General features: G+C 35.2%; 1 protein-coding gene across 1 annotated transcript in view; it reads left to right on the top strand.

Moving 5' to 3' along the window:
* Nucleotides 1-21531, top strand: part of slc12a4 (solute carrier family 12 member 4) — a 39854-nt gene that overhangs the window by 717 nt on the left and 17606 nt on the right. The gene's annotated exons all lie outside the window — the stretch shown is intronic.

Raw genomic sequence — 21531 nt, 5'->3', positions numbered from 1 at the left:
ATTCGTGCCAGCGGAGGATTTACTTCATCGCCAGAGCAAATGCCTCGCTCCTCACTTTCTGCCTCAGCATGTCCCAGCTGTCTCGTACTTGTTCCTGAACTCGATCAACATAAAAGGTTCTGAACTGGTCCTCAACAGACACAAACACAGGGAGTGGAGGGAGACTAAAATTGCTAGATTTTAGATTCTAAGAAGGCTGTTTCAGTTTATGTGGGTTGAGACAGAAGACCACAGTTACTGGATTCTTTTTTTTTCCACCCTTTACTTCAGGCTGTCCTCAGTCCTTCATGGTGACTAAAAAGTTCTTACCACAAAGGACCATGTCGGAGGCGCCTTCTAGTTTCAGATTTTCCAGTCAGATATTTATACCACCAAATGATAGACAATTGTGTTTGAAAATGTGTGGACATTTGAGGAAGACAGAACTATGAACAGCGGGAATCTCAGCACATGTTTATCCAGCTGCTCATATTTCTGAAAGTTACACATCAGAGCTAAATATCTATTGAGTTAATTGGAAAATAATTTGTAAAAGTCTTATCTATCAGTGCTTTACAGGTTCCTTAGAAATAGGTCAAAGAATAATTATTCCGTTGGCAGATTTTCTATAAATAAGCGAAAAAATCTGCCAATTGGGTGCAAAAAAAGTCTAACTAAGAATTCTAATCTTAAAGATCCACATAAATAAAAATCTTGTTTGTGGATTTAAGGTGTTCTTTGGGCAATTTTTCTCAAGATGGAGAACTTGTATAAAGAAAATTAAGCTTAAAATTGCAATTCTGAATATTACTTTATTCAAATTGTTGTGATTCAGGAGCAGATGAAAAAATGCTGTTTGAAAAAGCTTGTACACATGATGTAGAACAGGGCTGCTCATTCCTGGTCCTCAAGATCTACCACCCTGCCTGTTTTCCAGCTCTCCCTGCACTGCTTCCTGCTGATCACCTGGACTAGGTGTGTTCATTCAGTCAGAATGTGGAGAAATCTGATTGAGCTAATCAGCAGCTAGTAAGACTTGGAGATATGGAAAACAGTCAAGGTGGTAGAGCTCCAGGACCAGGAATGAGCAGCTCCATTCCGATGCATTCACCTGCAGACAAATAGATCCATGTACGTCTTTGTTTTCCCCATCTGAGTTGACATCCAATTAAAAACTGTGCCATATGCAAGAGCGCCGATATTGTTAGCCATTTTTCTTGCATCCTAACCTAATGTTAGGTTTGGGTTGAGAGGGGCTGTAAGATCGCGAAAGAAGATATATGATAGGAAGTCAGGACGAGCTTACTCCTGGCCAACAGTCCTGTTCACAACTCAGAGGTGAATTTCTAATGAACTCCTGCCGCTCTGCAGAAACTATGATCTAGAAAATGACACAGGTTTCTTTATATGAGCTAAAAACGGCATAATTATAACTAGAAGGAGCTGCATTTCCAGAAGAAAATGCAGGGTTGAATGCTGTATTGCTGAATGAAAGCTGAATTTCCTAAAGAAATGGCTGAACAGAGCTGAAAGAGCTCAAAATTTTAAAAGTAGAAAGGTCAAAGTGGGCAAAAACAGTAAAAGAAGTTAAGCGATAGGATGTCCTATGTATTTTAATGAAGCAAAAGTCCTGGAATGTCTTTAAAAGTTCAAAGATTTGGGAAAAAAATAATAGCAGGAATAAGCTGAAAAAGTTGAACATTGTAACAGTAGAGTGGCTAAAATAGGTCAAAATTTGTAGAAGGAGTTAAGCATTAAAGCTGAAATTGTTGAAAAAATGGTTGAACTGTTGAAAATTTGAAGATGTTGCTAAAATGGATAAAGTGCTAGCTTTGGAATCAGCATCATCAACTGACTCAAAGAAACACATTGTTTGAGAGTATCATATTGGTAAAAGCTACATGTTCTAAGTTGATAGAAAATCCACTTTTTTCAAAATGGCGGCTTTTCTATTGATTTTATCTCCATAGCAACTATTTTATGTTTGAGTCGCCTGAGGATGACGAACCAATCGACGTCAGTTTCAGATAAATCGGAAAAATTAAACCTTTGGACGTCCTTAGCAACGAAGTTTGTTTGCTAACCACGCCCACATTCCTTATAAGTACAGATCCAGTGAATTTCAATATGTTCAGTTCCAGCCATGGATGAAGTTTAATCAATAAGCTTCAGATTTGGTCAAAAAATGGCCACCAAACAGTAGGTTGTGTCGACATCCCATAATGATTTCTAAACCTATTTTATAGTCCAAAGCCTTGTGATCAATTTAACGTTTGAACGGTGTCTCTAGCTGAAGACATGTTGAAGTTACAATGGTTGAAAGAACCAAAGGTTTTCAAGGATTCTCAATGTATTTAAATGGAGCGAAAATCTTGGAAAATCCTGGAATATCTTAGAAGGTTCAAGGATTTAAAGGACCAAAAGTAATAGCTGAAAGGAATAAGCTGAAGGAGTTGAACATTGAAATAGTAGAATGGTTGAAATAGGTTTGAAGGAGTTTAAAATTGCCTCACATTTTGGCACAAAATGGCCTTCAAACTGTAGGTAGTGTTGCCATCCCATAATAATTTCAAAACCTATGTTGAAGTCCAAAGCCTTGTGAACATTTAAATGTTTGAACGGTGTCTCTAGCCAAAAGCATGTTGAAGTTACAATGGTTAAAAGAAACAAAGGTTTTCAAGGATTATCCTTGTATTTAAATGAAGCAAAAATCTTGGAAAATCCTGGAAAATCTTGGAATATCTTGAAAAGTTCAAAGATTTGAAAGACCAAAAGTCGTAGCTGAAAGGAATAAGCTGAAAGGGTTGAACATTGTAATAGTAGAATGGTTAAAATAGGTGAAAGTTTGAAGAAGTTTAAAATTGCCTCACATTTTGGCACAAAATGGCCACCAAACTGTAGGTGGTGTTGCCATCCCATAATAATTTTGAGCCTTATATTAAAGTCCAAAGCCTTGTGAACATTTCAATGTTTGAATAGTGTCTGTAGCCAAAAGAATGTTAAAGTTACAATTGTTTAAAGAAGCAAAGGTGTGGCCAATGGAGCAAAAATTTTGGAAAATCTGGGAATATCCGGGAATATCTGAAAAAGTTCAAGAATTTGAAGGACAAAATGTCATAGCTGGAATAAGATGAAAGAGCTGAACATTTTAATAGTTGAATGGTTAAAATAGGTGAAAAATTGTAGAAGTAGTTTAACTGTGAACTTCTGCACGAAAAATTCTCCATGTATTTCAATGGAGAAAAAATCCTGGAAAATCCTGGAATATCTTAAAAAGTTCAAGGATTTGAAAAACCAAAAGTCATAGCAGTAATAAGCTGAAAGAGCTGAACAGTTTAATAGTTGAATGGTTAAAATAGGTTGAAAATTGTAGAAGGAGTTAAGTGCCGAAAAACAGCGGAAGATAGCATAAGAGGAAAACAAAGGGTTGAATGCTTTACAGCATTCAACCAACTAGAAGGAGCTGCATTTCCAGAAGAAAATGCAGGGTTGAATGCTGTAGTGCTGAATGAAAGCTGAATTAGCTGAAGAAATGTCTGAACTGTACTGGAAAAACCTTGAAAAGGTAAAGGTACAAAAGTCCTAGCAGGAATAAGCTGAAAAAGTTGAACATTGTAATAGTAAAATGGCTAAAATAGGTCAAAGTTTGTAGAAGGAGTTAAGCATTAAAGCTGAAATTGTTGAAAAAATGGCTAAACTTTTGAAAATGTGAAGATGTTGCTAATATGGCTAAAAGTACTAGCACTGAAATCAGCATCATCAACTGACTCAAAAAAACACATTGTTTAAGAGTATCATATTGGTAAAACTACATGTTCTAAGTTGACAGAAAATCCACTTTTTTCAAAATGGCGGCTTTTCTATTAATTTTATCTCCATAGCAACCATTTTATGTTTGGGTCGCCTGGGGATGACGAACAAATCGACATTAGTTTCAGACAAATTGGAAAAAGTAAACCTTTGGACGTCCTTAGCAACAAAGTTTGTTTGCTAACCACGCCCACATTCCTTATATGTCCAGATCCAGTGAATTTTAATATGTTCAGTTCCAGCCATGGATGAAGTTTATTGCAATATTTGCTTCAGATTTTGTCATAAAAAGGCCACCAACAGTAGGTTGTGTCGACATCCCATAATGACGTCAAAACTTGATGTTGTAATCCAAAGCACTAATCATTTGACAGTAAAAGTGGAGCCACGTCCTGCAGCAGGAGACATTCTGGCAAATGCAAAGCGTCAAGACCAATATTCTCAACTATGCATGTGCCATGCGGTTTTGCACACACATCCATGTATAATGGAGAGATATATTGATCATCAGACAGCTAGCTGAATGATACAGCATTATATTTTCATTAAACAACTAATTTGTGTGGTGCAAAAACATCATAGTCACTTCTCGTAACAGCCACCTAACTCATGGTTTGGGAATCAACACTTTCCCATGAGCCTTCACTTTTGAAATGTCGAAGGATTTGAAGGACCAAAAGTGGTGGTAAAAAAAAATTTTGGAGGTAAAAAAATTGTAAAAGGAGTTAAACAAGGCCTGAAATTATTGAAAAAATGGCTGAATTAATGAAAATTTGAAGATTTGAAGGAAAGGAATGAGCTGAACTGTTTCATACAATGGTTAAAGTAAGTAAAAACCTGTAAAAGAAGTTTAGCACAAGGATTCTCTATGTATTTTAATGGAGCAAAAAATCCTGGAAAATCCTGGAATATCTTAAAAAGTTCAATGATTTGAATGACCAAAAGTAATAACTGTAATAAGTTGAAAGAGTTGAACATTTTAAAAGTTGGTTGGAAGAAAATTTTGAAGCGTCCGAACCGGGTGTCGAACCGGGCGCCTCGGGCACCATAACTTCCCAATGCATTTTAATAGGGCAAAAATTCCCGGAAAAACTGGAATATCTTTAAAAGTAAAAGGATTTGAAAAACCAAAAGTCATACCAATAATAAGCTGAAAGAGCTGAACATTTTAAAAGTTGAATGGTAAAAATCGGTTAAAAATTGTAGAAGTAGTTAAGTGTCAAAAAACGGCGGAAGATAGTATAAATAACTAGAAGGAGCTGCATTTCCAGAAGAAAATGCAGGGTTGAATGCTGTATTGCTGAATGAAAGCAGAAATATGATGAAAAAGCTGAACATTGTAAAAGTAGAATGTCTAAAATAGGTCAAACATTGTAGAAGGAGTTAAGCATGAAAGCTAAAAAATTGTTGAAAAAATGGCTGAAATGTCCTGGAAAATCCTGGAATATTGTGGAAAATTAAAGGACCAAAAGTCAAAGGTGAACATTGTAAAAGTAGAATGACCAAAACAGGTCAAAATTTGTAGACGGAGTTAAGCATGAAAGCTGAAATTGTTGAAAAAATGGATGTACTGTTGAAAATTTGAAGATGATGCTAAAATGGCTGAAAGTGCTAGCATCAGCATCATCAACTGACTCAAAAAACCACATTGTTTAAGAGTATCATATTGGTAAAAGCTACATGTTTTAAGTTGACAGAAAATCCAATTTTTTCAAAATGGCGGCTTTTCTATTAATTTTATCTCCATAGCAACCATTTTACGTTTGGGTCGGCATGGGATGACGAACAAATCGACGTCAGTTTCAGACAAATCGGAAAAAGTAAACCTTTGGACGTCCTTAGCAACGAAGTTTGTTGGCTAACCACGCCCACATTCCTTATATGTCCAGACCCAGTGAATTTCAATATGTTCAGTTCCAGCCATGGATGAAGTTTATTGCAATATTTGCTTCAGATTTTGTCATAAAAAGGCCACCAACAGTAGGTTGTGTCGACATCCCATAATGATTTATAAACGTATTTAATAGTCCAAAGCCTTGTGATCATTTTAATGTTTGAACGGTGTCTCTAGCTACAAGTATGTGGAAGTTATATTGGTTGAAAGAAACAGAGGTTTCAAATTTGAAAAACGCAAAATGGCTGCCAAACAGTCTCCATCCCACAATGACATCAAACCTTGATGTTGTAATACAAAGCACTAATCATTTGACAGTAAAAGTGTAGCCACATCCTGCAGCAGGAGATATTCTGGCATATGCAGAGCTTCAAGATCAATTCTCTCAACTATGCATGTGCCATTACTTTTTGCACACACATCCATGTGATGGAGAGATATATTGATCATCAGCTAGCTAGCTAGCTAGCTGAGTGATACAGCATTTATTTTCATTAAACCACTAACTTATGTGGTGCAAAAACATGATAGTCACTTCTCGTAACAGCCACCTAACTCATGGTTTGGGAATCAACACTTTCCCATGAGCCTTCACTTTTGAAAAGTCGCAGGATTTAAAGGACCAAAAGTGGTGGTAAAAAAAAATTTTGGAGGTAAAAAAATTGTAAAAGGGGTTAAACAAGGCCTGAAATTATTGAAAAAATGGCTGAATTAATGAAAATTTGAAGATTTGAAGGAAAGGAATGAGCTGAACTGTTTCATACAATGGTTAAAGTAAGTAAAAACCTGTAAAAGAAGTTAAGCACAAGGATTCTCTATGTATTTTAATGGAGCCAAAAATCCTGGAAAATCCTGGATTATCTTAAAAAGTTCAATGATTTGAATGACCAAAAGTAATAACTGTAATAAGTTGAAAGAGTTGAACATTTTAAAAGTAAAATGGTAAAAAAATTTGAAGCGTCCGAACCGGGTGTCGAACCGGGCGCCTCGTGTATCATAACTTCCCAATGCATTTTAATAGGGCAAAAATTCCCGGAAAAACTGGAATATCTTAAAAAGTAGAAGGATTAGAAGTACCAAAAGTCATAGCAATAATAAGCTGAAAAAGCTGAACATTTTAAAAGTTGAATGGTAAAAATCGGTTAAAAATTGTAGAAGTAGTTAAGTGTCAAAAAACGGCGGAAGATAGTATAAATAATAATAATAACTAGAAGGAGCTGCATTTCCAGAAGAAAATGCAGGGTTGAATGCTGTACTGCTGAATGAAAGCTGAATTAGCTGAAGAAATGGCTGAACTGTACTGGAAGAACCATGAAAAGTTAAAGGTGCAAAAGTCCTAGCAGGAATAAGCTGAAAAAGTTGAACATTGTAATAGTAGAATGGCTGAAATAGGTCAAAATTTGTAGGACTTAAGCATGAAAGCTGAAATTGTTGAAAAAATGGCTGAATTGTTGAAAATTTGAAGATTTTGCTAAAATGGCTAAAAGTACTAGCATTGGAATCAGCATCATCAACTGACTCCAAAAAACACGTTGTTTGAGAGTATTATATTGGTAAAAGCTACATGTTCTAAGTTGATAGAAAACCCACTCTTTTCAAAATGGCGGCTTTTCTATTGATTTTATCTCCATAGCAACCATTTTATGTTTGGGTCGCCTGGAGATGAGGAACAAATCAACGTCGGTTTCAGATGAATCGGAAAAAGTAAACTTTTGGACGTCCTTAGCAACGAGCTTTGTTTGCTAACCACGCCCACATTCCTTATATGTCCAGATCCAGTGAATTTCAATATGTTCAGTTCCAGCCATGGATGAAGTTTATTGCAACATTTGCTTCAGATTTTGTCAAAAAATGCCCACCAAACAGTAGGTTGTGTTGCCATCCCATAATAATTTCAAAACGTATGTTGAAGTCCAAAGCCTTGTGAGCATTTCAATGTTGGAACGGTGCCTCTAGCTGAAAGCATGTTAAAGTTATAATGCTTGAAAGCAACAAAGGTTTTCAAGGATTCTCCATGTATTTAAATGAAGCAAAAATCTTGGAAAATCCTGGAAAATCTTGGAATATCTTGAAAAGTTCAAAGATTTGAAAGACTAAAAGTCGTAGCTGAAAGGAATAAGCTGAAAGGGTTGAACATTGTAATAGTAGAAGGATTAAAATACGTGAAAGTTTGAAGAAGTTTAAAATTGCCTCACATTTTGGCACAAAATGGCCGCCAAACTGTAGGTGGTGTTGCCATCCCATAATAATTTTGAACCTTATGTTGAAGTCCAAAACCTTGTGAACATTTCAATATTTGAACGGTGTCTCTAGCCAAAAGAATGTTAAAGTTACAATTGTTTAAAGAAGCAAAGGTGTGGCCAATGGAGCAAAAACATTGGAAAATCTGGGAATATCCGGGAATATCTGGAAAAGTTCAAGGATTTGAAGGACCAAAAGTCATAGCTGAAAGGAATAAGCTGAAAAGGTTGAACATTGTAATAGTAGAATGGTAAAAATAGGTCAAAGTTTGAAGAAGTTTAAAATTGCCTCACATTTTGGCACAAAATGGCCGCCAAACTGTAGGTGGTGTTGCCATCCCATAATAATTTTGAACCTTATGTTGAAGTCCAAAACCTTGTGAACATTTCAATATTTGAACGGTGTCTCTAGCCAAAAGAATGTTAAAGTTACAATTGTTTAAAGATGCAAAGGTGTGGCCAATGGAGCAAAAAGATTGGAAAATCTGGGAATATCCGGGAATATCTGGAAAAGTTCAAAGATTTGAAGGACCAAAATGTCATAGCTAGAATAAGATGAAAGAGCTGAACATTTTCATAGTCGAACGGTTAAAATAGGTGAAAAATTGTAGAAGGAGTTTAACTGTGAACTTCTGCACGAAAAATTCTCCATGTATTTCAATGTAGCAAAAATTCCCGGAAAACCTGGAATATCTTAAAAAGTAAAAGGATTTGAAAAACCAAAAGTCATAGCACAAATAAGCAGAAAGAGCTGAACATTTTAAAAGTTGAATGGTTACAATCGGTTAAAAATTGTAGAAGGAGTTAAGCGGCGAAAAACGGCGGAAGATAGGCGTAAAGAATAATAAATAAAGAGAAACAGGAAAACAAAGGGTTGAATGCTTTACAGCATTCAACCAACTAGAAGGAGCTGCATTTCCAGAAGAAAATGCAGGGTTGAATGCTATAATGCTGAATGAAAGCTGAATTTGCTGAAGAAATGGCTGAACAGAGCTGAAAGAGCTCAACATTTTAAAAGTAGAATGGTTAAAGTAGGTAAAAAACTGTGAAAGAAGTTAAAAAAAAGATTTCCTATGTATTTTAATGAAGCAAAAATCCTGGGAAATCCCGGAATATCTTTAAAAGTTAAAAGATTTAAAAAAAAATCATAGCAGGAAAAAGTTGAAAAAGTTGAACATTGTAATAGTAGAATGGCTAAAATAGGTCAAAAAATGTAGAAGGAGTTAAGCATGAAAGCTTAAGTTGATAAAAAAATGACTGGACTGTTGAAAATTTGAAGATGTTGCTAAAATGGTTAAAAGTGCTAGCATTGGAATCAGCATCATCAACTGACTCAAAAAAACACTTTGTTTGAGAGTATCATATTGTTAAAAGCTACATGTTCTAAGTTGACAGAAAATCCACTTTTTCCAAAATGGCGGCTTTCCTATTGATTTTATCTCCATAGCAACCATTTTATGTTTCGGTCGCCTGGGGATGACGAACAAATCGACGTCAGTTTCAGACCAAATCGGAAAAAGTAAACCTTTGGACGTCCTTAGCAACGAAGTTTGTTTGCTAACCACGCCCACATTCCTTATATGTCCAGATCCAGTGAATTTCAATATGTTCAGTTCCAGCCATGGATTAAGTTTATTGCAATATTTGCTTCAGATTTTGTCATGAAATGGCCACCAAACAGTAAGTTGTGTCAACATCCCATAATGATTTCTAAGTGTATTTTATAGTCCAAAACCTTGTGATCATTTTAATGTTTGAACGGTGTCTCTAGCTACAAGTATGTTGAAGTTATAATGGTTGAAAGAAACAAAGGTTTGCAAAGATTTTTTTCAATGTATTTCAATGAAGCAAAAAATCCTGAAATATCCTAAGATATCTTAAAAAGTACAAGGATTTGAAAAACCAAAAGTCATAGCAGTAATAAGATGAAAGAGCTGAACATTTTAAAAGTTGAACGGTTAAAATAGGTTAAAAATTGTAGGAGGAGTTAAGTGCCGAAAAACGGCGGAAGATAGCATAAGAAGAAAACAAATGTAACACTAGAAGGAGCTGCATTTCCAAAAGAAAATGCAGGGTTGAATGCTGTATTGCTGAATGAAAGCAGAAATATGATGAAAAAGCTGAACATTGTAAAAGTAGAATGTCTAAAATAGGTCAAACATTGTAGAAGGAGTTAAGCATGAAAGCTAAAAAATTGTTGAAAAAATGGCTGAAATGTCCTGGAAAATCCTGGAATATTTTGAAAAATTAAAGGACCAAAAGTCAAAGGTGAACATTGTAAAAGTAGATTGACCAAAACAGGTCAAAATTTGTAGATGGAGTTAAGCATGAAAGCTGAAATTGTTGAAAAAATGGATGTACTGTTGAAAATTTGAAGATGATGCTAAAATGGCTAAAAGTGCTAGAATCAGCATCATCAACTGACTCAAAAAACCACATTGTTTAAGAGTATCATATTGGTAAAAGCTACATGTTCTAAGTTGACAGAAAATCCACTTTTTTCAAAATGGCGGCTTTCCTATTGATTTTATCTCCATAGCAACCATTTTATGTTTCGGTCGCCTGGGGATGTCAAAAAATGCCCACCAAACAGTAGGTTGTGTTGCCATCCCATAATAATTTCAAAATGTATGTTGAAGTCCAAAGCCTTGTGAGCATTTCAATGTTTGAACGGTGCCTCTAGCTGAAAGCATGTTAAAGTTATAATGCTTGAAAGCAACAAAGGTTTTCAAGGATTCTCCATGTATTTAAATGAAGCAAAAATCTTGGAAAATCCTGGAAAATCTTGGAATATCTTGAAAAGTTCAAAGATTTGAAAGACTAAAAGTCGTAGCTGAAAGGAATAAGCTGAAAGGGTTGAACATTGTAATAGTAGAAGGATTAAAATACGTGAAAGTTTGAAGAAGTTTAAAATTGCTTCACATTTTGGCACAAAATGGCCGCCAAACTGTAGGCGGTGTTGCCATCCCATAATAATTTTGAACCTTATGTTGAAGTCCAAAACCTTGTGAACATTTCAATATTTGAACGGTGTCTCTAGCCAAAAGAATGTTAAAGTTACAATTGTTTAAAGAAGCAAAGGTGTGGCCAATGGAGCAAAAACATTGGAAAATCTGGGAATATCCGGGAATATCTTGAAAAGTTCAAAGATTTGAAGGACCAAAAGTCATAGCTGAAAGGAATAAGATGAAAGGGTTGAACATTGTAATAGTAGAATGGTAAAAATACGTGAAAGTTTGAAGAAGTTTAAAATTGCCTCACATTTTGGCACAAAATGGCCGCCAAACTGTAGGTGGTGTTGCCATCCCATAATAATTTTGAACCTTATGTTGAAGTCCAAAACCTTGTGAACATTTCAATATTTGAACGGTGTCTCTAGCCAAAAGAATGTTAAAGTTACAATTGTTTAAAGAAGCAAAGGTGTGGCCAATGGAGCAAAAAGATTGGAAAATCTGGGAATATCCGGGAATATCTGGAAAAGTTCAAGGATTTGAAGGACCAAATGTCATAGCTGAAAGGAATAAGCTGAAAGAGTTGAACATTGTAATAGTAGAATGGTAAAAATAGGTGAAAGTTTGAAGAAGTATAAAATTGCCTCACATTTTGGCACAAAATGGCCGCCAAACTGTAGGTGGTGTTGCCATCCCATAATAATTTTGAGCCTTATGTTGAAGTCCAAAGCCTTTTGAACATTTAAATGTTTGAACGGTGTCTCTACCTGAAAGCATGTTGACGTTACAATGGTTTAAAGAAGCAAAGGTGTGGTCAATGGAGCAAAATAATTGGAAAATCCGGGAATATCCGGGAATATCTGGAAAAGTTCAAGGATTTGAAGAACAAAATGCCATAGCTAGAATAAGATGAAAGAGCTGAACATTTTCATAGTCGAACGGTTAAAATAGGTGAAAAATTGTAGAAGGAGTTTAACTGTGAACTTCTGCACGAAAAATTCTCCATGTATTTCAATGGAGCAAAAATTCCCGGAAAACCGGGAATATCTTAAAAAGTAAAAGGATTTGAAAAACCAAAAGTCATAGCACAAATAAGCAGAAAGAGCTGAACATTTTAAAAGTTGAATGGTTACAATCGGTTAAAAATTGTAGAAGGAGTTAAGCGGCGAAAAACGGCGGAAGATAGGCGTAAAGAATAATAAATAAAGAGAAACAGGAAAACAAAGGGTTGAATGCTTTACAGCATTCAACCAACTAGAAGGAGCTGCATTTCCAGAAGAAAATGCAGGGTTGAATGCTGTACTGCTGAATGAAAGCTGAATTAGCTGAAGAAATGGCTGAACTGTACTGGAAGAACCATGAAAAGTTAAAGGTGCAAAAGTCCTAGCAGGAATAAGCTGAAAAAGTTGAACATTGTAATAGTAGAATGGCTGAAATAGGTCAAAATTTGTAGGACTTAAGCATGAAAGCTGAAATTGTTGAAAAAATGGCTGAATTGTTGAAAATTTGAAGATTTTGCTAAAATGGCTAAAAGTACTAGCATTGGAATCAGCATCATCAACTGACTCCAAAAAACACGTTGTTTGAGAGTATTATATTGGTAAAAGCTACATGTTCTAAGTTGATAGAAAACCCACTCTTTTCAAAATGGCGGCTTTTCTATTGATTTTATCTCCATAGCAACCATTTTATGTTTGGGTCGCCTGGAGATGAGGAACAAATCAACGTCGGTTTCAGATGAATCGGAAAAAGTAAACTTTTGGACGTCCTTAGCAACGAGCTTTGTTTGCTAACCACGCCCACATTCCTTATATGTCCAGATCCAGTGAATTTCAATATGTTCAGTTCCAGCCATGGATGAAGTTTATTGCAACATTTGCTTCAGATTTTGTCAAAAAATGCCCACCAAACAGTAGGTTGTGTTGCCATCCCATAATAATTTCAAAACGTATGTTGAAGTCCAAAGCCTTGTGAGCATTTCAATGTTGGAACGGTGCCTCTAGCTGAAAGCATGTTAAAGTTATAATGCTTGAAAGCAACAAAGGTTTTCAAGGATTCTCCATGTATTTAAATGAAGCAAAAATCTTGGAAAATCCTGGAAAATCTTGGAATATCTTGAAAAGTTCAAAGATTTGAAAGACTAAAAGTCGTAGCTGAAAGGAATAAGCTGAAAGGGTTGAACATTGTAATAGTAGAAGGATTAAAATACGTGAAAGTTTGAAGAAGTTTAAAATTGCCTCACATTTTGGCACAAAATGGCCGCCAAACTGTAGGTGGTGTTGCCATCCCATAATAATTTTGAACCTTATGTTGAAGTCCAAAACCTTGTGAACATTTCAATATTTGAACGGTGTCTCTAGCCAAAAGAATGTTAAAGTTACAATTGTTTAAAGAAGCAAAGGTGTGGCCAATGGAGCAAAAACATTGGAAAATCTGGGAATATCCGGGAATATCTGGAAAAGTTCAAGGATTTGAAGGACCAAAAGTCATAGCTGAAAGGAATAAGCTGAAAAGGTTGAACATTGTAATAGTAGAATGGTAAAAATAGGTCAAAGTTTGAAGAAGTTTAAAATTGCCTCACATTTTGGCACAAAATGGCCGCCAAACTGTAGGTGGTGTTGCCATCCCATAATAATTTTGAACCTTATGTTGAAGTCCAAAACCTTGTGAACATTTCAATATTTGAACGGTGTCTCTAGCCAAAAGAATGTTAAAGTTACAATTGTTTAAAGATGCAAAGGTGTGGCCAATGGAGCAAAAAGATTGGAAAATCTGGGAATATCCGGGAATATCTGGAAAAGTTCAAAGATTTGAAGGACCAAAATGTCATAGCTAGAATAAGATGAAAGAGCTGAACATTTTCATAGTCGAACGGTTAAAATAGGTGAAAAATTGTAGAAGGAGTTTAACTGTGAACTTCTGCACGAAAAATTCTCCATGTATTTCAATGTAGCAAAAATTCCCGGAAAACCTGGAATATCTTAAAAAGTAAAAGGATTTGAAAAACCAAAAGTCATAGCACAAATAAGCAGAAAGAGCTGAACATTTTAAAAGTTGAATGGTTACAATCGGTTAAAAATTGTAGAAGGAGTTAAGCGGCGAAAAACGGCGGAAGATAGGCGTAAAGAATAATAAATAAAGAGAAACAGGAAAACAAAGGGTTGAATGCTTTACAGCATTCAACCAATAAATAAAGAGAAACAGGAAAACAAAGGGTTGAATGCTTTACAGCATTCAACCAATAATAATAACTAGAAGGAGCTGCATTTCCAGAAGAAAATGCAGGGTTGAATGCTATAATGCTGAATGAAAGCTGAATTTGCTGAAGAAATGGCTGAACAGAGCTGAAAGAGCTCAACATTTTAAAAGTAGAATGGTTAAAGTAGGTAAAAAACTGTGAAAGAAGTTAAAAAAAAGATTTCCTATGTATTTTAATGAAGCAAAAATCCTGGGAAATCCCGGAATATCTTTAAAAGTTAAAAGATTTAAAAAAAAATCATAGCAGGAAAAAGTTGAAAAAGTTGAACATTGTAATAGTAGAATGGCTAAAATAGGTCAAAAAATGTAGAAGGAGTTAAGCATGAAAGCTTAAGTTGATACAAAAATGACTGGACTGTTGAAAATTTGAAGATGTTGCTAAAATGGTTAAAAGTGCTAGCATTGGAATCAGCATCATCAACTGACTCAAAAAAACACTTTGTTTGAGAGTATCATATTGTTAAAAGCTACATGTTCTAAGTTGACAGAAAATCCACTGTTTCCAAAATGGCGGCTTTCCTTTTGATTTTATCTCCATAGCAACCATTTTATGTTTCGGTCGCCTGGGGATGACGAACAAATCGACGTCAGTTTCAGACAAATCGGAAAAAGTAAACCTTTGGACGTCCTTAGCAACGAAGTTTGTTTGCTAACCACGCCCAGATTCCTTATATGTCCAGATCCAGTGAATTTCAATATGTTCAGTTCCAGCCATGGATGAAGTTTATTGCAACATTTGCTTCAGATTTTGTCAAAAAATGCCCACCAAACAGTAGGTTGTGTTGCCATCCCATAATAATTTCAAAACGTATGTTGAAGTCCAAAGCCTTGTGAGCATTTCAATGTTTGAACGGTGCCTCTAGCTGAAAGCTTGTTAAAGTTATAATGCTTGAAAGCAACAAAGGTTTTCAAGGATTCTCCATGTATTTAAATGAAGCAAAAATCTTGGAAAATCCTGGAAAATCTTGGAATATCTTGAAAAGTTCAAAGATTTTAAAGACTAAAAGTCGTAGCTGAAAGGAATAAGCTGAAAGGGTTGAACATTGTAATAGTAGAAGGATTAAAATACGTGAAAGTTTGAAGAAGTTTAAAATTGCCTCACATTTTGGCACAAAATGGCCGCCAAACTGTAGGTGGTGTTGCCATCCCATAATAATTTTGAACTTTATGTTGAAGTCCAAAACCTTGTGAACATTTCAATATTTGAACGGTGTCTCTAGCCAAAAGAATGTTAAAGTTACAATTGTTTAAAGAAGCAAAGGTGTGGCCAATGGAGCAAAAACATTGGAAAATCTGGGAATATCCGGGAATATCTGGAAAAGTTCAAAGATTTGAAGGACCAAAAGTCATAGCTGAAAGGAATAAGATGAAAGGGTTGAACATTGTAATAGTAGAATGGTAAAAATAGGTGAAAGTTTGAAGAAGTTTAAAATTGCCTCACATTTTGGCACAAAATGGCCGCCAAACTGTAGGTGGTGTTGCCATCCCATAATAATTTTTAAACCTTATGTTGAAGTCCAAAACCTTGTGAACATTTCAATATTTGAACGGTGTCTCTAGCCAAAAGAATGTTAAAGTTACAATTGTTTAAAGAAGCAAAGGTGTGGCCAATGGAGCAAAAACATTGGAAAATCTGGGAATATCCGGGAATATCTGGAAAAGTTCAAAGATTTGAAGGACCAAAATGTCATAGCTAGAATAAGATGAAAGAGCTGAACATTTTCATAGTCGAACGGTTAAAATAGGTGAAAAATTGTAGAAGGAGTTTAACTGTGAACTTCTGAACGAAAAATTCTCCATGTATTACAATGGAGCAAAAATTCCCGGAAAAACTGGAATATCTTAAAAAGTAAAAGGATTTGAAAAACCAAAAGTCATAGCAGAAAAAAGGTAAAAGAGCTGAACATTTTAAAAGTTGAATGGTTACAAACGGTTGAAAATTGTAGAAGTAGTTAAACGCCAAAAAACGGCGGAAGATACTATAAGATACGATAATAATAAATAAAGAGAAACAGGAAAACAAAGGGTTGAATGCTTTACAGCATTCAACCAACTAGAAGGAGCTGCATTTCCAGAAGAAAATGCAGGGTTGAATGCTGTATTTCTGAATGAAAGTAGAAATATTATGAAAAAGCTGAACATTGTAAAAGTAGAATGTCTAAAATAGGTCAAACATTGTAGAAGGAGTTAAGCATTAAAGCTAAAATTGTTGAAAAAATGCCTGAAATGTCCTGGAAAATCCTGGAATATTTTGAAAACTTAAGGGCCAAAAGTCAAAGGTGAACATTGTAAAAGTAGAATGACCAAAACGGATCAAAATTTGTAGACGGAGTTAAGCATGAAAGTTGAAATTGTTGAAAAAATGGATGTACGGTTGAAAATTTGAAGATGATGCTAAAATGGCTAAAAGTGCTAGCATCAGCATCATCAACTGACTCAAAAAATCACATTGTTTAAGAGTGTCATGTTGGTAAAAGCTACATGTTCTAAGTTGACAGAAAATCCACTTTTTTCAAAATGGCGGCTTTTCTATTGATTTTATCTCCATAGCAACCATTTTATGTTTGGGTCGCCTGGAGATGAGGAACAAATCAACGTCGGTTTCAGATGAATCGGAAAAAGTAAACTTTTGGACGTCCTTAGCAACGAGCTTTGTTTGCTAACCACGCCCACATTCCTTATATGTCCAGATCCAGTGAATTTCAATATGTTCAGTTCCAGCCATGGATGAAGTTTATTGCAACATTTGCTTCAGATTTTGTCAAAAAATGGCCACCAAACAGTAGGTTGTGTTGCCATCCCATAATAATTTCAAAACGTATGTTGAAGTCCAAAGCCTTGTGAGCATTTCAATGTTTGAACGGTGCCTCTAGCTGAAAGCTTGTTAAAGTTATAATGCTTGAAAGCAACAAAGGTTTTCAAGGATTCTCCATGTATTTAAATGAAGCAAAAATCTTGGAAAATCCTGGAAAATCTTGGAATATCTTGAAAAATTCAAAGATTTGAAAGACTAAAAGTCATAGCTGAAAGGAATAAGCTGAAAGGGTTGAACATTGTAATAGTAGAAGGATTAAAATACGTGAAAGTTTGAAGAAGTTTAAAATTGCCTCACATTTTGGCACAAAATGGCCGCCAAACTGTAGGTGGTGTTGCCATCCCATAATAATTTTGAACTTTATGTTGAAGTCCAAAACCTTGTGAACATTTCAATATTTGAACGGTGTCTCTAGCCAAAAGAATGTTAAAGTTACAATTGTTTAAAGAAGCAAAGGTGTGGCCAATGGAGCAAAAACATTGGAAAATCTGGGAATATCCGGGAATATCTGGAAAAGTTCAAAGATTTGAAGGACAAAAAGTCATAGCTGAAAGGAATAAGATGAAAGGGTTGAACATTGTAATAGTAGAATGGTAAAAATAGGTGAAAGTTTGAAGAAGTTTAAAATTGCCTCACATTTTGGCACAAAATGGCCGCCAAACTGTAGGTGGTGTTGCCATCCCATAATAATTTTGAGCCTTATGTTGAAGTCCAAAACCTTGTGAACATTTCAATATTTGAACGGTGTCTCTAGCCAAAAGAATGTTAAAGTTACAATTGTTTAAAGAAGCAAAGGTGTGGCCAATGGAGCAAAAAGATTGGAAAATCCAGGAATATCCGGGAATAAATGGAAAAGTTCAGGGATTTGAAGGACCAAAATGTCATAGCTAGAATAAGATGAAAGAGCTGAACATTTTCATAGTCAAACGGTTAAAATAGGTGAAAAATTGTAGAAGGAGTTTAACTGTGAACTTCTGAACGAAAAATTCTCCATGTATTTCAATGGAGAAAAAAATTCCCGGAAAACCTGGAATATCTTAAAAAGTAAAAGGATTTGAAAAACCAAAAGTCATAGCAGGAATGAGCTGAAAGAGCTGAACATTTTAAAAGTTGAATGGTTACAATCGGTTAAAAATTGTAGAAGGAGTTAAGAGCCGAAAAACGGCGGAAGATAGCAGAAGAGGAAAACAAAGGGTTGAATGCTTTACAGCATTCAACCAATAAATAAAGAGAAACAGGAAAACAAAGGGTTGAATGCTTTATAGCATTCAACCAATTAGAAGACTTCTGGGAACACTTTTAGAAAAGCTCAAAAGATCATCAGAGTGGTACTGGTCCCTAAGACATGTTTTCTCAAAATACCGGTAATATTATTTTGCAACAGCAAAAGCTCCTTGATAATAATATTGTTTCCTTGCAAGGTAGAAATTCATAATATTTTTTCTTAAAAAAATCTTTTTATTTTCTTAAATTCAGTTTTTTGTAATGTGGAATTAATTCAAGAAAAAAAAAAAGATGAACATCATAAACTAAACTTATTTACATGAATTCACAGCTTTTTCTCTTTTAACGTTAAAACGCTTTGTAATCTGCCTAAAAAGACGTAGTAAAGTGAAGGGACAAAAAAGTCATTTGAGAAGTAATAATATTCTTTTGGTTAATGAGATGATATGTTGACTTACTGTTTTACAAAAATATGTCTTGTGTTTTGTCTTTTGCTTGAGTGTCAGTAACGCTAAGTTAACTTATAAAATTCACAAATAAACTCGTCTATAAATCCCATTTATGAGTCATATTGTATGATAGAGAACACATTGAGAAGAGGGGATTGTAACATCCATAAGTAGCTGCTGTAGCTTCATGACATCTTAATGGGAGTGGTGGGCTTGGCTGCATGGTACACATCCTGATGATGGTGTGACGTGTGCTGCATGGGGAGTCAGACAGGGCTTTGCCTGTTCGAGGCTGTGAATTTCGCTCTGTCCAAGCAAAGCAACACAAACCTGTGGTCACTGCAGTGCTGTACCTCTGGAAGAGCATTCTCATCCTGGGAGGATTTTTATTTACCACTTTTTTCTTGTGAAATTTGTTTGCAAAAAGCTAAACTTTTACAACTAAGTTTAGCCCTTTACCTGTAAATTCTTGCATTTTAAAATAAATTAGACAAGTATATTAGTTCAAATATTATGAATATCTTGAATTTCTGAAGATTTCTATTTTATGGCTAATTTTTCATGCTGTCACACTCTGAAAATAGTTCCAGCATTAAATGCTTCTCTGGGATCTCAAATATCTTCCCACAGCTCTAAAGCACATGACTCGTGTTTTGGAAGTCCTATAGTGACATCTAAAGCACATGTAAGGGTGTATGGGTGTAAAAGTCAGTCCATCAAAGTCTTTGTCCAGAGTTGAGCTCCAGCAGAATCGAATCGGAAAAAAGCGACTAAATCAATGGATGAGTTTAAATACATTTGCATTAAAACAACAGAGTCATAAGAAATACATTAAGCCTTCAATCCAATGTCTTTTGCAAACAGTCATTTATTACTTTCATGCAGATGTTCATTCTAAAAAAAATGTCAAACAAATTGTGTTGTAAGCTTTATTTACTTTTTATACTTACATAAAAACTTGGTTATATTGAACAAGAAATTGTAAGTTTGTATATTTCTCATATACATATTCTTTCTTTTCTTAATTTATTCAATTATCCTTTCATCTTAACATTCATAAAAATACAAACCTTCATTTTATGCACAATGAAATCATAATGATTCCAATGTTTTTAAAATAATATATAAAAGTCAGAATTAGAAAGAAATATAAAATTAAACCTAAAATATGTACATCCAGTGTCACTGAAGGATAATAATAGACTGTGCTGGCGACCATTCAGTGATATAGTATTGCACTTGTGAATAATAAATAACCTATAAATTCACTTTTCAGTCTGATTCCATGCAGATAGAGGGAGAGCAGAGGTTAAGGACACATCAGAACATCATTCGATAGGTTTTAAAATATCAGTAGAATGTGAAAAATACCATCTCAATACCGTTATTCTTTCTTATTCTGAGACTGTAAAATTATAAGCTAACAAGTAGCCTACTGTAAAGGTTAAATATATTTCATAAACGGTGACGTTTACCACAAATACATAAATAAATAAATCTAGATTTTTAACACAAAGCAGGACAAAGACTACGATTTTTTTGACTGGCTTTTTAGAAACAAATTGGCTTAAATTACAATTAATTAAACGTTTTGTGCTCTCATGTTAAAGAGAGTATGTCCTTCGGAGGCTTATTTACAGTTTTTAGAGCTACTGCAGAGCGACAATTTTGGTTTGACGGACAAAGCTGCAGTGGCTTCAGACCTTGGTTTCACTGGATGTTCTTGGGTTTGTAGCAAACGGCACACTCACCTCTTCACACTTCTTAACCCCCTAAAAAAATCAGACTGTGCTGCCCCCCTTTTTCTATCATTAGCACACATCAGGGATAATATGGTTGGTGTACAACCCAGCAGGTGAATGTTCCTCCGCTCTGTACAGATTTTACTCTGCATGAAAAACAAGCACTGTGGCCAATGTGGACGATAAATGGTTAATTAGCCACAGGCCATGCCTGAGAAAGGAATGCAAGGGATCCAAGAAAAGAAATAAAAATCTAAAATTGTTATCTGAATGTGTGTCATTTTAGGAATTTGGTTGGCTTTGTGCTTTGATAACATATGTTCTACTTATTTCTTGTTGAGAAACCTTGACCTAAGATGAAATATCATATACAGTTGTTGATGGCATCAATGTATAAAACCAGCAGGGGAATATTCTTAGCTAAGACGTAGATAAAGAGTTGATCCAGGGTTTCAGAACCAGTGCGATAAGGTTATTTTTTGTTGGTGTTTGTGGTTGGTTTGCTTTAATCTTTTTCGCCGTGTCTTTGCTCAAGCTTGTTTTTAACCTTGCATCTGTTCTGTCTTCGTTGGGCTTGCCTGTACGAGTGACGCGTCTCCAAGCTCCCACAGGCTAACCAAGTTCTGTGCGTCTCACTCGCTAAAATAACTCCTTTCTGTACAGATTGGTTCCAGAGCACAGACATGTGTGAGAGCCTGTTAAAGAGCCTGCTGAGCCCATGTACAACTGTCTAGTGGCTGGCTGAAAGTGAGCCACCTTGTTTGATGCTTCATTTCCCAAAAGTGGCAAAACTGTCAGAATTAAATAAATATGGCATCTACAATTTCTAGCATAGTTCAGACCACTAAACAAAGAAGTTACAGGTCCATTTTTTGATTCCTTCTTTTACATGGATTGTATTTGTATTTAGAATCACAGTTTGCCTTAAATTAATTTTGGAATCTCTACCTGGGGCAAATGATCCAGGGGTCACGTTGACACTAAAACCCCTCTAATAGTAATAAAGTAGCAAATAATGGAAAGTTTTAGCCTAACCTTAATCTATCTTTAATTGTTATCTTTACACACCCCACAAGTGTGGCTGGTTCCAGTTACCACATCAGTGTTCTAAAACAGTCATATACAATCACAAATAATGTAATTAGTATTAAATCCTCATCACACAGGGC

The sequence above is a fragment of the Oryzias latipes genome, chromosome 3 (genome assembly GCF_053564925.1).
Source record: "Oryzias latipes strain Hd-rR chromosome 3, Olatipes_Hd-rR_3.1".
NCBI lineage: Eukaryota > Metazoa > Chordata > Actinopteri > Beloniformes > Adrianichthyidae > Oryzias > Oryzias latipes.
This window is presented reverse-complemented; position numbering and strand designations above follow the sequence as displayed.